General features: G+C 36.6%; 1 protein-coding gene and 1 long non-coding RNA gene across 50 annotated transcripts in view; one reads left to right on the top strand and one right to left on the bottom strand.

Annotated features, from left to right (window-relative positions):
* The window catches only part of LOC126737143 (protein tweety), a 145355-nt gene that overhangs the window by 53608 nt on the left and 75958 nt on the right, over positions 1 to 15789 (top strand). The window lies entirely within an intron of this gene.
* Positions 5349 to 15789, bottom strand: part of LOC126737154 (uncharacterized) — a 50499-nt gene continuing 40058 nt past the window's right edge. For 34 of the 49 annotated variants that reach the window (XR_007660940.1, XR_007660938.1, XR_007660933.1 and 31 more), the window contains one exon: positions 14972 to 15283. This is a non-coding gene — a long non-coding RNA (uncharacterized LOC126737154). The other 15 variants (XR_007660914.1, XR_007660922.1, XR_007660910.1 and 12 more) reach the window with 12 other exon arrangements.

The raw sequence follows: 15789 nt of genomic DNA, 5'->3' as shown, positions 1-15789 counted from the left end.
ATAGTAGTTTGCTGTCAGTTTACACTTGATAACGGTTGGAGATACTTACCAACCGAAACGTCGTGTTACATTAAATAAATAAGACAGTGCAAGTTCGACAAGATGTTTTCACTGTACCATTGTCTACCATCTTCAAAAACATATATGGTGTGTCACAGCAATTAGGTAATATGTTGTGATCAATTTTTTGCTTTTGTCTAAATCTGAAATGCTTAAGTTTTTTCTCGTCATAAGCTTGCAATTCAACACTGGTCCTGATCAGCTTATTTGCTGCACATGTTTACATAACCCCATTATCCCAATTAAAACCCATATCGTAACGTTCTTGAGCCGTTTTAAAAACCATAAATCCCTTAAAAGGAATTACACATGTAATTCGTATTAAGATTTCAAATTGCTCTCCAATCGTAGCGGTAGCTGCTAATGCGGATCAAGTATTCGTGTAAATCTGCCTCTTTATTTTTTTTTTACATTTTGCAATGATCTGGAAAACGAGATTAGAGGAAAGGAAATATTAAGGGCAATTCTAGTGTTTCAAGTTGCTGATACTGTTTCATGCAAAAGTGAAACCCTGGCCTGGAAATTCAAGTTTGATGACAGTGGACATTAAATGGAACAACTCTTTATTACCTTTTAATGCTGAAGATATTTTTAACATGTTAAAAGTAAATTTAATAAAAATAAGTATTTCTGTCTTTAATGGTTCAAAGGTGGAAACATCCTCTAAATCTATAAACTAAAACTAAATATTAATTTCAACTTGTAATGAATTGTGAAAATAAATTATCTGGAATTTTTAGGACGAGATGATTAAGCTCAGGTTTTTGTGTAGAAACCAATGCAAACCAATTTTCCTGTTGGCTTTACTGTTATTTTATTTGCAGCAGACGTATAGGAATATTGGATTTAACTTTTATAAGTGGATGATCTTTAGCAACCCAATCAACCTTCAGCAACCTTATTAGTTCTGGATTGTCTTGGAATATTCCATATTTTTTTCAAAAAGTGTGGTGCAAAGAACAGTTAATGATTTTTTACCATCATAGTGCAACTGATTCTGATTTATTATCGAGGGGAAGTTTGGGCACTTTTGAACTAGCGAGATTGCCCGAATGTAATGGCTCTCCAGAGAAATTCACACGGCGATGCAATGATTTACTGGAAAATATTTTGGAAAGTAATATTTGGAAAACTTGGAACGGAAAAAGAAATTGATAAGCTACAATTGTTGGTCATTTATTGTTTGTCAAACAAACTTATCAGCTAAAAAGGAATAAGAACAGTATAATACGTCTTCAATCCCATTTATTGTCCACGTAAATATCGATTCTCTTGCTCATTCATTATGTAACCTAATTTTAGGGACTCTTCAGATTATATCAATACAATCCAGATGTGAACTTTTTTGTTTGAGGTATAATTAATTTTGGCTTTGCTTCGTTTTACCTTTCTTACGAACAAATTGAATATAAATTGAATTGTTTTTACTATTCAACGTTTTCATTTCAAGTTTTTTAATACTGATATATAAATGAGATGTCACTGAAAATAGGCTCCTTTTAACTAAAGTCATTGATAAAACATTTAAAAAACCTCTGATAAAATATGTATCAAATTTATAAGGGCTTTTTACATCAAACTAGTTACGTTTAACATTTTATCAAAATTCAATTATCTAAAAAAATGAAAAAAAGTAAACGGCTAAAAACCCGCGTTGAATGAAATTTCCCGATTACATTTTCATTATAATTTTCCGAGCGACCTGCCAATCATTTCCACCTGTAAGGGAATTGATAAAAAGCGTTAAAATCGATTTGCGTCTATAAAATTAGAATGATGAAAACGTATTAAACCTCATGGGATGGATGCTGGGAAACTTTTATAGTGGAAAACACACTTTAGAAAATTGTTAAATTAATTTAATTTCAGAAGAAGGTTTGACAAAAACAGTCGTAAACCAGTATAATAAGTAACTTAATGGAAAATTTGGTCATTTTAACATTCTGCCATTGAATTTAGCACTCAGGCAAATTTGATTGAGTAAAACAGTTCAATTTACAAAGAAATGGGTGGCGATGTAGTAAGCTCTGTTTATGAGAATATTGTGCTTTATATTTTCTATACAAATGCTAATTAACATTACCTATAGTGATCATATTTTTTCATAAAAATTTCTATTTATAACACTGTTTGCAATTTTTAATTACTTTTCAAATTTGTTATCTAGATATGAGCATAGCTCATCAATCTGAAATCACATTCAGCTTTTTCTTATGAGTAGAATTGTTGAATAGAGAATTCAAATTGACCAAATTTGCTTGAACACTAAATAGGAAATTTAGGTGTTTTTTAGAGCAACAGGCCAACAGTTTAATATTTACCAACAAAAGTTAGGCTTTCCTTGGAATTATTTATTTATTTTATTTATTTCCAATGTTTGTTTTATTATTATTCATAATTATTAAGTGTTGGCTGCTCAATGGTAACACATATAATAAGCAATTAGGAACTATTTACTCAATCAGATTAATATATTAACTTCTTAATCTCTAAAGTCTGTTTTGTTTAAATAATAGATAACCTAAAAATTCCACAATAGGTTAATTTATTAGAAATTCTTATTAGTACGTTTTTCTAAGGTTCAAGTTTCTGCTACTGGTTTTTTTCTCGTAAATAATTTCATTTGTCCTTGAAACGTTCCTGCGACATCGCCATCAGAATCGAATTGATATTTAAATCGAATAAATAAAACAATTCGTTTCATTAGAAAATTGCTCTCGAATTAAATTTGTTTGCTTCATTTAGTAAATATAAGGGGGTCTATATTTGCGAGTAGAAATTTAATATAGTGGCTACCAAGAAGTCTTCAACGCATATCTTTGAAAAAGTTTTTATTAGCAACAAAGCAAAATTTATTTAAAATAGATTCACTTGGAACTAAAAACAGAATACTGGAATGACGTGATAAAGATATATCTCCAAATATGACATTTCTTAAAAATTGTTAGATTTTAATCAAATTATTTTGGAGAAAACTATTACGCACTTACAGGAACCTGGTGAAACCAAGAACCGAATGAGATTAGGCAGACAGTAAGGAAATACTTCAAAAGGGCAAAGAGAACCTGGGAGTGGAATCTCTATAGACAAAGCTTAGCCAGATACAGTGATGCTATAAAAAAGGCAAAATGAAAAGTGTGGAAACAACTATGAAGGGATCTAATTGAGAAAAAATGTCAAAAAATACCAAACATTCCAAAAAAAGAAATCTTAGCTTTCTTATTTTTTTCTTTTTTACATTAAGATCATGAATCAAAGTTAGAATTAATTAATATTAGACGTTTCAAATTTAAGGGCATTGGTATTTTCCTTACGTTTCTATACTCAACGGATTTGGAAATATTTAACATTGGTAAATTTTTAATTTTGACACTTTTTATAAATCACCGTGGGTGTACAACCCTGTATTTATGCATGCAATGAATATTAAAAAATACCCTGCTAAACTGTTAATGTATTCCTTTGCATGATTATTTTTTATAAGACGTGAAAGTATTCCACATTCATAATAGAAATGGATGCGAAAAGCGTCCCCATTCACACCCAATATTGTAAAAAAATAAATAATAATAATAATAATAACTAAAAGCGTTTAGAAAATAAAATTGCTTTTTAATTAGACTAAATGTACTTTAGTCGTATTTAGCTTCTGGCAATACTCAGGAATAAACCTGAATAATGGGTATGCAAAATTATGCAACAGTAACGTGTAATGTGTCAACCCAGTTGATTATTAATGAAGATGACGTCTTGCAAGTTAAAGTTATTTATTATTTTTATCGTTACTTTATGGTATACAGTAGTGACGTGGCCAAAAGCAGATAGACAAAGTAGATGCGTATTTGCATGCATTAGTCCAAAAAAAAGTTATTAAAAAGTTATTACTACATATATTGGTCTTTCGAAGCATAGATTCTGGTAATATACTAATGACCAGGTTATGCGGTTTTTGTAATTAGGTAATAAGACTTTTTTAAATTATAAAGACACACATACATTGATGAACGGGACGCGCCTGCGACATGCCAAATTTGTGCAATCGTCTTATTCTTATCACCCACATCACGAAAACACCGGGTTATAATGGGATTCGAGCAGAGATAACTCAATGAGAGCACTTTGAAAATTCGGAAAAAGTAATTTTTCGACCTCGTTTTTGAGGCCGAAAATGGGCTCCAAAAATGCGATATCTCAGCTAATATCAGAACTACGACCTCGCGGATGGTCTCATTAAATTCAGAATGACGAAGCTAAGACAAAACCGTTGGAATTTTCCCGATAGTGCCCATAGAAGTCGAGATATGGACCTCCAAAGTTAAGAATTTTTCATTTTTAGGGTATACCCCCCCGTATCGAATTTTTCACTAAAAATTGATTTTTTTCGAATTTGAACTAACTATACCAGCGGCTTGTTCCCATCACCTACAACACGAAAACACCGGGTTATAATGAGTTTCGAGAAAAACTAAGGGAATTATAGCACTTTGAAAATGCGAAAGATCAATTTTCTTTAAACTCGAAAATAGCTATAGAAACTTCTATCAGCGGCTTATTCCCATTACCTACATTACGAAAACACCGGATTATACCGGAATTCGCCCAGAACAAGTGGAATTATAGCACTTTGAAAATTCGTAAAAAAAGTCAATTTTCGACCCCTTTTTTGAGCCCAAAAATGAGCCACAAAAATGCCAGATCTCAGCTAATATGGGAGCTACGACCTTGCGGATAGTCTCGTTGGATTCAGAAGGACGAAACTAAGTCAAAACCGTTGGAATTTTCCCGATAGTGCCCATAGAAGCCGAGATATGGACCTCCAAAGTTAAGAGTTTTTCATTTTTAGGGTATACCCCCCCGTATCGAATTTTTCACTAAAAATTGATTTTTTTCGAATTTGAACTAACTATACCAGCGACTTGTTCCCATCACCTACAACACGAAAACACCGGGTTTTAATGAGTTTCGAGAAAAACTAAGGGAATTATAGCACTTTGAAAATGCGAAAAATCGATTTTCTTTAAACCCGAAAATAGCTATAGAAACCCCTATCAGCGGCTTATTCCCATCACCTACATTACGAAAACACCGGATTATAACGGAATTCGACCAGAACAAGTGGAATTATAGCACTTTGAAAATTCGTAAAAAAGTCAATTTTCGACCCCGTTTTTGACCCCAAAAATGGGCCACAAAAATGCGAGATCTCAGCTAATATGGGAGCTACGACCTTGCGGATGGTCTCGTTGGATTCAGAAGGACGAAACTAAGTCAAAACCGTTGGAATTTTCCCGATAGTGCCCATAGAAGCCGAGATATGGACCTCCAAAGTTAAGAATTTTTCATTTTTAGGGTATACCCCCCCGTATCGAATTTTTCACTAAAAATTGATTTTTTTCGAATTTGAACTAACTATACCAGCGGCTTGTTCCCATCACCTACTACACGAAAACACCGGGTTATAATGAGTTTCGAGAAAAACTAAGGGAATTATAGCACTTTGAAAATGCGAAAAATCGATTTTCTTTAAACCCGAAAATAGCTATAGAAACCTTTATCAGCGGCTTATTCCCATCACCTACATTACGAAAACACCGGATTATAACGGAATTCGACCAGAACAAGTGGAATTATAGCACTTTGAAAATTCGAAAAAAAGTCAATTTTCGACCCCGTTTTTGAGCCCAAAAATAGGCCACAAAAAAGCGAGATCTCAGCTAATATGGGAGCTACGACCTTTCGGATGATCTCGTTAGATTCAGAAGGACGAAACTAAGTCAAAACCGTTGGAATTTTCCCGATAGTGCCCATAGAAGCCGAGATATGGACCTCCAAAGTTAAGAATTTTTCATTTTTAGGGTATACCCCCCCGTATCGAATTTTTCACTAAAAATGTTTTTTTTTCGAATTTGAACTAATTATACCAGCGGCTTGTTCCCATCACCTACAACACGAAAACACCGGGTTATAATGAGTTTCGAGAAAAACTAAGGGAATTATAGCACTTTGAAAATGCGAAAAATCGATTTTCTTTAAAACCGAAAATAGCTATAGAAACCCCTATCAGCGGCTTATTCCCATCACCTACATTGCGAAAACACCGGATTATAACGGAATTCGACCAGAACAAGTGGAATTATAGCACTTTGAAAATTCGAAAAAAAGTCAATTTTCGACCCCGTTTTTGAGCCCAAAAATGGGCCACAAAAATGCGAGATCTCAGCTAATATGGGAGCTACGACCTTGCGGATGATCTCGTTAGATTCAGAAGGACGAAACTAAGTCAAAACCGTTGGAATTTTCCCGATAGTGCCCATAGAAGCCGAGATATGGACCTCCAAAGTTAAGAATTTTTTATTTTTAGGGTATACCCCCCCGTATCGAATTTTTCACTAAAAATGTTTTTTTTTCGAATTTGAACTAATTATACCAGCGGCTTGTTCCCATCACCTACAACACGAAAACACCGGGTTATAATGAGTTTCGAGAAAAACTAAGGGAATTATAGCACTTTGAAAATGCGAAAAATCGATTTTCTTTAAAACCGAAAATAGCTATAGAAACCCCTATCAGCGGCTTATTCCCATCACCTACATTGCGAAAACACCGGATTATAACGGAATTCGACCAGAACAAGTGGAATTATAGCACTTTGAAAATTCGAAAAAAAGTCAATTTTCGACCCCGTTTTTGAGCCCAAAAATGGGCCACAAAAATGCGAGATCTCAGCTAATATGGGAGCTACGACCTTGCGGATGATCTCGTTAGATTCAGAAGGACGAAACTAAGTCAAAACCGTTGGAATTTTCCCGATAGTGCCCATAGAAGCCGAGATATGGACTTCCAAAGTTTGGGATTTTTCATTTTTAGGGTATACCCCCCCGTATCGAATTTTTCACTAAAAATTGATTTTTTTCGAATTTGAACTAAGTATACCAGCGGCTTGTTCCCATCACCTACAACACGAAAACACCGGGTTATAATGAGTTTCGAGAAAAACTAAGGGAATTATAGCACTTTGAAAATGCGAAAAATCGATTTTCTTTAAAACCGAAAATAGCTATAGAAACCCCTATCAGCGGCTTATTCCCATCACCTACATTGCGAAAACACCGGATTATAACGGAATTCGACCAGAACAAGTGGAATTATAGCACTTTGAAAATTCGAAAAAAAGTCAATTTTCGACCCCGTTTTTGAGCCCAAAAATGGGCCACAAAAAAGCGAGATCTCAGCTAATATGGGAGCTACGACCTTGCGGATGATCTCGTTAGATTCAGAAGGACGAAACTAAGTCAAAACCGTTGGAATTTTCCCGATAGTGCCCATAGAAGCCGAGATATGGACCTCCAAAGTTAAGAATTTTTCATTTTTAGGGTATACCCCCCCGTATCGAATTTTTCACTAAAAATTGATTTTTTTCGAATTTGAACTAACTATACCAGCGGCTTGTTCCCATCACCTACTACACGAAAACACCGGGTTATAATGAGTTTCGAGAAAAACTAAGGGAATTATAGCACTTTGAAAATGCGAAAAATCGATTTTCTTTAAACCCGAAAATAGCTATAGAAACCTTTATCAGCGGCTTATTCCCATCACCTACATTACGAAAACACCGGATTATAACGGAATTCGACCAGAACAAGTGGAATTATAGCACTTTGAAAATTCGTAAAAAAGTCAATTTTCGACCCCGTTTTTGAGCCCAAAAATGGGCCACAAAAAAGCGAGATCTCAGCTAATATGGGAGCTACGACCTTGCGGATGGTCTCGTTGGATTCAGAAGGACGAAACTAAGTCAAAACCGTTGGAATTTTCCCGATAGTGCCCATAGAAGCCGAGATATGGACCTCCAAAGTTAAGAATTTTTCATTTTTAGGGTATACCCCCCCGTATCGAATTTTTCACTAAAAATTGATTTTTTTCGAATTTGAACTAACTATACCAGCGGCTTGTTCCCATCACCTACATTACGAAAACACCGGATTATAACGGAATTCGACCAGAACAAGTGGAATTATAGCACTTTGAAAATTCGTAAAAAAGTCAATTTTCGACCCCGTTTTTGAGCCCAAAAATGGGCCACAAAAAAGCGAGATCTCAGCTAATATGGGAGCTACGACCTTGCGGATGATCTCGTTAGATTCAGAAGGACGAAACTAAGTCAAAACCGTTGGAATTTTCCCGATAGTGCCCATAGAAGCCGAGATATGGACCTCCAAAGTTAAGAATTTTTCATTTTTAGGGTATACCCCCCCGTATCGAATTTTTCACTAAAAATTGATTTTTTTCGAATTTGAACTAACTATACCAGCGGCTTGTTCCCATCACCTACAACACGAAAACACCGGGTTATAATGAGTTTCGAGAAAAACTAAGGGAATTATAGCACTTTGAAAATTCGTAAAAAAGTCAATTTTCGACCCCGTTTTTGAGCCCAAAAATGGGCCACAAAAAAGCGAGATCTTAGCTAATATGGGAGCTACGACCTTGCGGATGGTCTCGTTGGATTCAGAAGGACGAAACTAAGTCAAAACCGTTGGAATTTTCCCGATAGTGCCCATAGAAGCCGAGATATGGACCTCCAAAGTTAAGAATTTTTCATTTTTAGGGTATTCCCCCCCGTATCGAATTTTTCACTAAAAATTGATTTTTTTCGAATTTAAACTAACTATACCAGCGGCTTGTTCCCATCACCTACAACACGAAAACACCGGGTTATAATGAGTTTCGAGAAAAACTAAGGGAATTATAGCACTTTGAAAATGCGAAAAATCGATTTTCTTTAAAACCGAAAATAGCTATAGAAACCCCTATCAGCGGCTTATTCCCATCACCTACATTGCGAAAACACCGGATTATAACGGAATTCGACCAGAACAAGTGGAATTATAGCACTTTGAAAATTCGTAAAAAAGTCAATTTTCGACCCCGTTTTTGAGCCCAAAAATGGGCCACAAAAAAGCGAGATCTTAGCTAATATGGGAGCTACGACCTTGCGGATGGTCTCGTTGGATTCAGAAGGACGAAACTAAGTCAAAACCGTTGGAATTTTCCCGATAGTGCCCATAGAAGCCGAGATATGGACCTCCAAAGTTAAGAATTTTTCATTTTTAGGGTATACCCCCCCGTATCGAATTTTTCACTAAAAATTGATTTTTTTCGAATTTGAACTAACTATACCAGCGGCTTGTTCCCATCACCTACAACACGAAAATACTGGGTTATAATGAGTTTCGAGAAAAACTAAGGGAATTATAGCACTTTGAAAATGCGAAAAATCGATTTTCTTTAAACCCGAAAATAGCTATAGAAACCTTTATCAGCGGCTTATTCCCATCACCTACATTACGAAAACACCGGATTATAACGGAATTCGACCAGAACAAGTGGAATTATAGCACTTTGAAAATTCGTAAAAAAGTCAATTTTCGACCCCGTTTTTGAGCCCAAAAATGGGCCACAAAAAAGCGAGATCTCAGCTAATATGGGAGCTACGACCTTGCGGATGGTCTCGTTGGATTCAGAAGGACGAAACTAAGTCAAAACCAATGGAATTTTCCCGATAGTGCCCATAGAAGCCGAGATATGGACCTCCAAAGTTAAGAATTTTTCATTTTTAGGGTATACCCCCCCGTATCGAATTTTTCACTAAAAATTGATTTTTTTCGAATTTGAACTAACTATACCAGCGGCTTGTTCCCATCACCTACAACACGAAAACACCGGGTTATAATGAGTTTCGAGAAAAACTAAGGGAATTATAGCACTTTGAAAATGCGAAAAATCGATTTTCTTTAAAACCGAACATAGCTATAGAAACCCCTATCAGCGGCTTATTCCCATCACCTACATTGCGAAAACACCGGATTATAACGGAATTCGACCAGAACAAGTGGAATTATAGCACTTTGAAAATTCGTAAAAAAGTCAATTTTCGACCCCGTTTTTGAGCCCAAAAATGGGCCACAAAAAAGCGAGATCTCAGCTAATATGGGAGCTACGACCTTGCGGATGGTCTCGTTAGATTCAGAAGGACGAAACTAAGTCAAAACCAATGGAATTTTCCCGATAGTGCCCATAGAAGCCGAGATATGGACTTCCAAAGTTTGGAATTTTTCATTTTTAGGGTATACCCCCCCGTATCGAATTTTTCACTAAAAATTGTTTTTTTTCGAATTTGAACTAACTATACCAGCGGCTTGTTCCCATCACCTACTACACGAAAACACCGGGTTATAATGAGTTTCGAGAAAAACTAAGGGAATTATAGCACTTTGAAAATGCGAAAAATCGATTTTCTTTAAAACCGAAAATAGCTATAGAAACCCCTATCAGCGGCTTATTCCCATCACCTACATTGCGAAAACACCGGATTATAACGGAATTCGACCAGAACAAGTGGAATTATAGCACTTTGAAAATTCGTAAAAAAGTCAATTTTCGACCCCGTTTTTGAGCCCAAAAATGGGCCACAAAAAAGCGAGATCTCAGCTAATATGGGAGCTACGACCTTGCGGATGGTCTCGTTGGATTCAGAAGGACGAAACTAAGTCAAAACCGTTGGAATTTTCCCGATAGTGCCCATAGAAGCCGAGATATGGACCTCCAAAGTTAAGAATTTTTCATTTTTAGGGTATACCCCCCCGTATCGAATTTTCCACTAAAAATTGATTTTTTTCGAATTTGAACTAATTATACCAGCGGCTTGTTCCCATCACCTACAACACGAAAACACCGGGTTATAATGAGTTTCGAGAAAAACTAAGGGAATTATAGCACTTTGAAAATTCGTAAAAAAGTCAATTTTCGACCCCGTTTTTGAGCCCAAAAATGGGCCACAAAAAAGCGAGATCTTAGCTAATATGGGAGCTACGACCTTGCGGATGGTCTCGTTGGATTCAGAAGGACGAAACTAAGTCAAAACCGTTGGAATTTTCCCGATAGTGCCCATAGAAGCCGAGATATGGACCTCCAAAGTTAAGAATTTTTCATTTTTAGGGTATTCCCCCCCGTATCGAATTTTTCACTAAAAATTGATTTTTTTCGAATTTAAACTAACTATACCAGCGGCTTGTTCCCATCACCTACAACACGAAAACACCGGGTTATAATGAGTTTCGAGAAAAACTAAGGGAATTATAGCACTTTGAAAATGCGAAAAATCGATTTTCTTTAAAACCGAAAATAGCTATAGAAACCCCTATCAGCGGCTTATTCCCATCACCTACATTGCGAAAACACCGGATTATAACGGAATTCGACCAGAACAAGTGGAATTATAGCACTTTGAAAATTCGTAAAAAAGTCAATTTTCGACCCCGTTTTTGAGCCCAAAAATGGGCCACAAAAAAGCGAGATCTTAGCTAATATGGGAGCTACGACCTTGCGGATGGTCTCGTTGGATTCAGAAGGACGAAACTAAGTCAAAACCGTTGGAATTTTCCCGATAGTGCCCATAGAAGCCGAGATATGGACCTCCAAAGTTAAGAATTTTTCATTTTTAGGGTATACCCCCCCGTATCGAATTTTTCACTAAAAATTGATTTTTTTCGAATTTGAACTAACTATACCAGCGGCTTGTTCCCATCACCTACAACACGAAAACACCGGGTTATAATGAGTTTCGAGAAAAACTAAGGGAATTATAGCACTTTGAAAATGCGAAAAATCGATTTTCTTTAAACCCGAAAATAGCTATAGAAACCTTTATCAGCGGCTTATTCCCATCACCTACATTACGAAAACACCGGATTATAACGGAATTCGACCAGAACAAGTGGAATTATAGCACTTTGAAAATTCGTAAAAAAGTCAATTTTCGACCCCGTTTTTGAGCCCAAAAATGGGCCACAAAAATGCGAGATCTCAGCTAATATGGGAGCTACGACCTTGCGGATGATCTCGTTAGATTCAGAAGAACGAAACTAAGTCAAAACCGTTGGAATTTTCCCGATAGTGCCCATAGAAGCCGAGATATGGACCTCCAAAGTTAAGAATTTTTCATTTTTAGGGTATACCCCCCCGTATCGAATTTTTCACTAAAAATTGATTTTTTTCGAATTTGAACTAACTATACCAGCGGCTTGTTCCCATCACCTACAACACGAAAACACCGGGTTATAATGAGTTTCGAGAAAAACTAAGGGAATTATAGCACTTTGAAAATGCGAAAAATCGATTTTCTTTAAAACCGAAAATAGCTATAGAAACCCCTATCAGCGGCTTATTCCCATCACCTACATTGCGAAAACACCGGATTATAACGGAATTCGACCAGAACAAGTGGAATTATAGCACTTTGAAAATTCGTAAAAAAGTCAATTTTCGACCCCGTTTTTGAGCCCAAAAATGGGCCACAAAAAAGCGAGATCTCAGCTAATATGGGAGCTACGACCTTGCGGATGGTCTCGTTGGATTCAGAAGGATGAAACTAAGTCAAAACCGTTGGAATTTTCCCGATAGTTCCCATAGAAGCCGAGATATGGACATCCAAAGTTAAGAATTTTTCATTTTTAGGGTATACCCCCCCGTATCGAATTTTCCACTAAAAATTGTTTTTTTTCGAATTTGAACTAACTATACCAGCGGCTTGTTCCCATCACCTACAACACGAAAACACCGGGTTATAATGAGTTTCGAGAAAAACTAAGGGAATTACAGCACTTTGAAAATGCGAAAAATCGATTTTCTTTAAACCCGAAATTAGCTATAGAAATCCCTATCAGCGGCTTATTCCCATCACCTACATTACGAAAACACCGGATTATAACGGAATTCGACCAGAACAAGTGGAATTATAGCACTTTGAAAAATCGTAAAAAAGTCAATTTTCGACCCCGTTTTTGAGCCCAAAAATGGGCTACAAAAATGCGAGATCTCAGCTAATATAAGAGCTACGACCTTGCGGATGGTCTCGTTGGATTCAGAAGGACGAAACTAAGTCAAAACCGTTGGAATTTTCCCGATAGTGCCCATAGAAGCCGAGATATGGACCTCCAAAGTTTGGGATTTTTCATTTTAAGGGTATACCCCCCCGTATCGAATTTTTCGCCAAAAATTGATTTTTTTCGAATTTGAACTAACTATACCAGCGGCTTGTTCCCATCACCTACAACACGAAAACACCGGGTTATAATGAGTTTCGAGAAAAACTAAGAGAATTACAGCATTTTGAAAATGCGAAAAATCGATTTTCTTTAAACCTAGCTATAGAAACCCCTATCAGTGGCTTATTCCCATCACCTAAATTACGAAAACACCGGATTATGACGGAATTCGACCAGAACAAGTGGAATTATAGCACTTTGAAAATTCGTAAAAAAGTCAATTTTCGACCCCGTTTTTGAGCCCAAAAATGGGCTACAAAAATGCGAGATCTCAGCTAATATAAGAGCTACGACCTTGCGGATGGTCTCGTTGGATTCAGAAGGACGAAACTAAGTCAAAACCGTTGGAATTTTCCCGATAGTGCCCATAGAAGCCGAGATATGGGCCTCCAAAGTTTGGGATTTTTCATTTTAAGGGTATACCCCCCCGTATCAAATTTTTCACCAAAAATTGATTTTTTTCGAATTTGAACTAACTATACCAGCGGCTTGTTGCCATCACCTACAACACGAAAACACCGGGTTATAATGAGTTTCGAGAAAAACTAAGGGAATTACAGCACTTTGAAAATGCGAAAAATCGATTTTCTTTAAACCCGAAATTAGCTATAGAAATCCCTATCAGCGGCTTATTCCCATCACCTACATTACGAAAACACCGGATTATAACGGAATTCGACCAGAACAAGTGGAATTATAGCACTTTGAAAAATCGTAAAAAAGTCAATTTTCGACCCCGTTTTTGAGCCCAAAAATGGGCTACAAAAATGCGAGATCTCAGCTAATATAAGAGCTACGACCTTGCGGATGGTCTCGTTGGATTCAGAAGGACGAAACTAAGTCAAAACCGTTGGAATTTTCCCGATAGTGCCCATAGAAGCCGAGATATGGACCTCCAAAGTTTGGGATTTTTCATTTTAAGGGTATACCCCCCCGTATCAAATTTTTCACCAAAAATTGATTTTTTTCGAATTTGAACTAACTATACCAGCGGCTTGTTCCCATCACCTACAACACGAAAACACCGGGTTATAATGAGTTTCGAGAAAAACTAAGGGAATTACAGCACTTTGAAAATGCGAAAAATCGATTTTCTTTAAACCCGAAATTAGTTATAGAAACCCCTATCAGTGGCTTATTCCCATCACCTAAATTACGAAAACACCGGATTATAATAGAATTCGACCAGAACAAGTGGAATTATAGCACTTTGAAAATTCGTAAAAAAGTCAATTTTCGACCCCGTTTTTGAGCCCAAAAATGGGCCACAAAAATGCGAGATCTCAGCTGATATAAGAGCTACGACCTTGCGGATGGTCTCGTTGGATTCAGAAGGACGAAACTAAGTCAAAACCGTTGGAATTTTCCCGATAGTGCCCATAGAAGCCGAGATATGGACCTCCAAAGTTTGGGATTGTTCATTTTAAGGGTATACCCCCCCGTATCGAATTTTTCACCAAAAATTGATTTTTTTCGAATTTGAACTAACTATACCAGCGGCTTGTTCCCATCACCTACAACACGAAAACACCGGGTTATAATGAGTTTCGAGAAAAACTAAGGGAATTACAGCATTTTGAAAATGCGAAAAATCGATTTTCTTTAAATTTGAAATTAGCTATAGAAATCCCTATCAGCGGCTTATTCCCATCACCTACATTACGAAAACACCGGATTATAACGGAATTCGACCAGAACAAGTGGAAGTATAGCACTTTGAAAATTCGTAAAAAAGTCAATTTTCGACCCCGTTTTTGAGCCCAAAAATGGGCTACAAAAATGCGAGATCTCAGCTAATATAAGAGCTACGACCTTGCGGATGGTCTCGTTGGATTCAGAAGGACGAAACTAAGTCAAAACCGTTGGAATTTTCCCGATAGTGCCCATAGAAGCCGAGATATGGACCTCCAAAGTTTGGGATTTTTCATTTTAAGGGTATACCCCCCCGTATCGAATTTTTCACCAAAAATTGATTTTTTTCGAATTTGAACTAACTATACCAGCGGCTTGTTCCCATCACCTACAACACGAAAACACCGGGTTATAATGAGTTTCGAGAAAAACTAAGGGAATTACAGCATTTTGAAAATGCGAAAAATCGATTTTCTTTAAACCTAGCTATAGAAACCCCTATCAGTGGCTTATTCCCATCACCTAAATTACGAAAACACCGGATTATGACGGAATTCGACCAGAACAAGTGGAATTATAGCACTTTGAAAATTCGTAAAAAAGTCAATTTTCGACCCCGTTTTTGAGCCCAAAAATGGGCTACAAAAATGCGAGATCTCAGCTAATATGGGAGCTACGACCTTGCGGATGGTCTCGTTGGATTCAGAAGGACGAAACTAAGTCAAAACCGTTGGAATTTTCCCGATAGTGCCCATAGAAGCCGAGATATGGACCTCCAAAGTTTGGGATTTTTCATTTTAAGGGTATACCCCCCCGTATCGAATTTTTCGCCAAAAATTGATTTTTTTCGAATTTGAACTAACTATACCAGCGGCTTGTTCCCATCACCTACAACACGAAAACACCGGGTTATAATGAGTTTCGAGAAAAACTAAGGGAATTACAGCATTTTGAAAATGCGAAAAATCGATTTTCTTTAAACCTAGCT

This window comes from Anthonomus grandis, chromosome 6 (assembly GCF_022605725.1).
Source record: "Anthonomus grandis grandis chromosome 6, icAntGran1.3, whole genome shotgun sequence".
In the NCBI taxonomy this organism is placed as follows: domain Eukaryota; kingdom Metazoa; phylum Arthropoda; class Insecta; order Coleoptera; family Curculionidae; genus Anthonomus; species Anthonomus grandis.
This window is presented reverse-complemented; position numbering and strand designations above follow the sequence as displayed.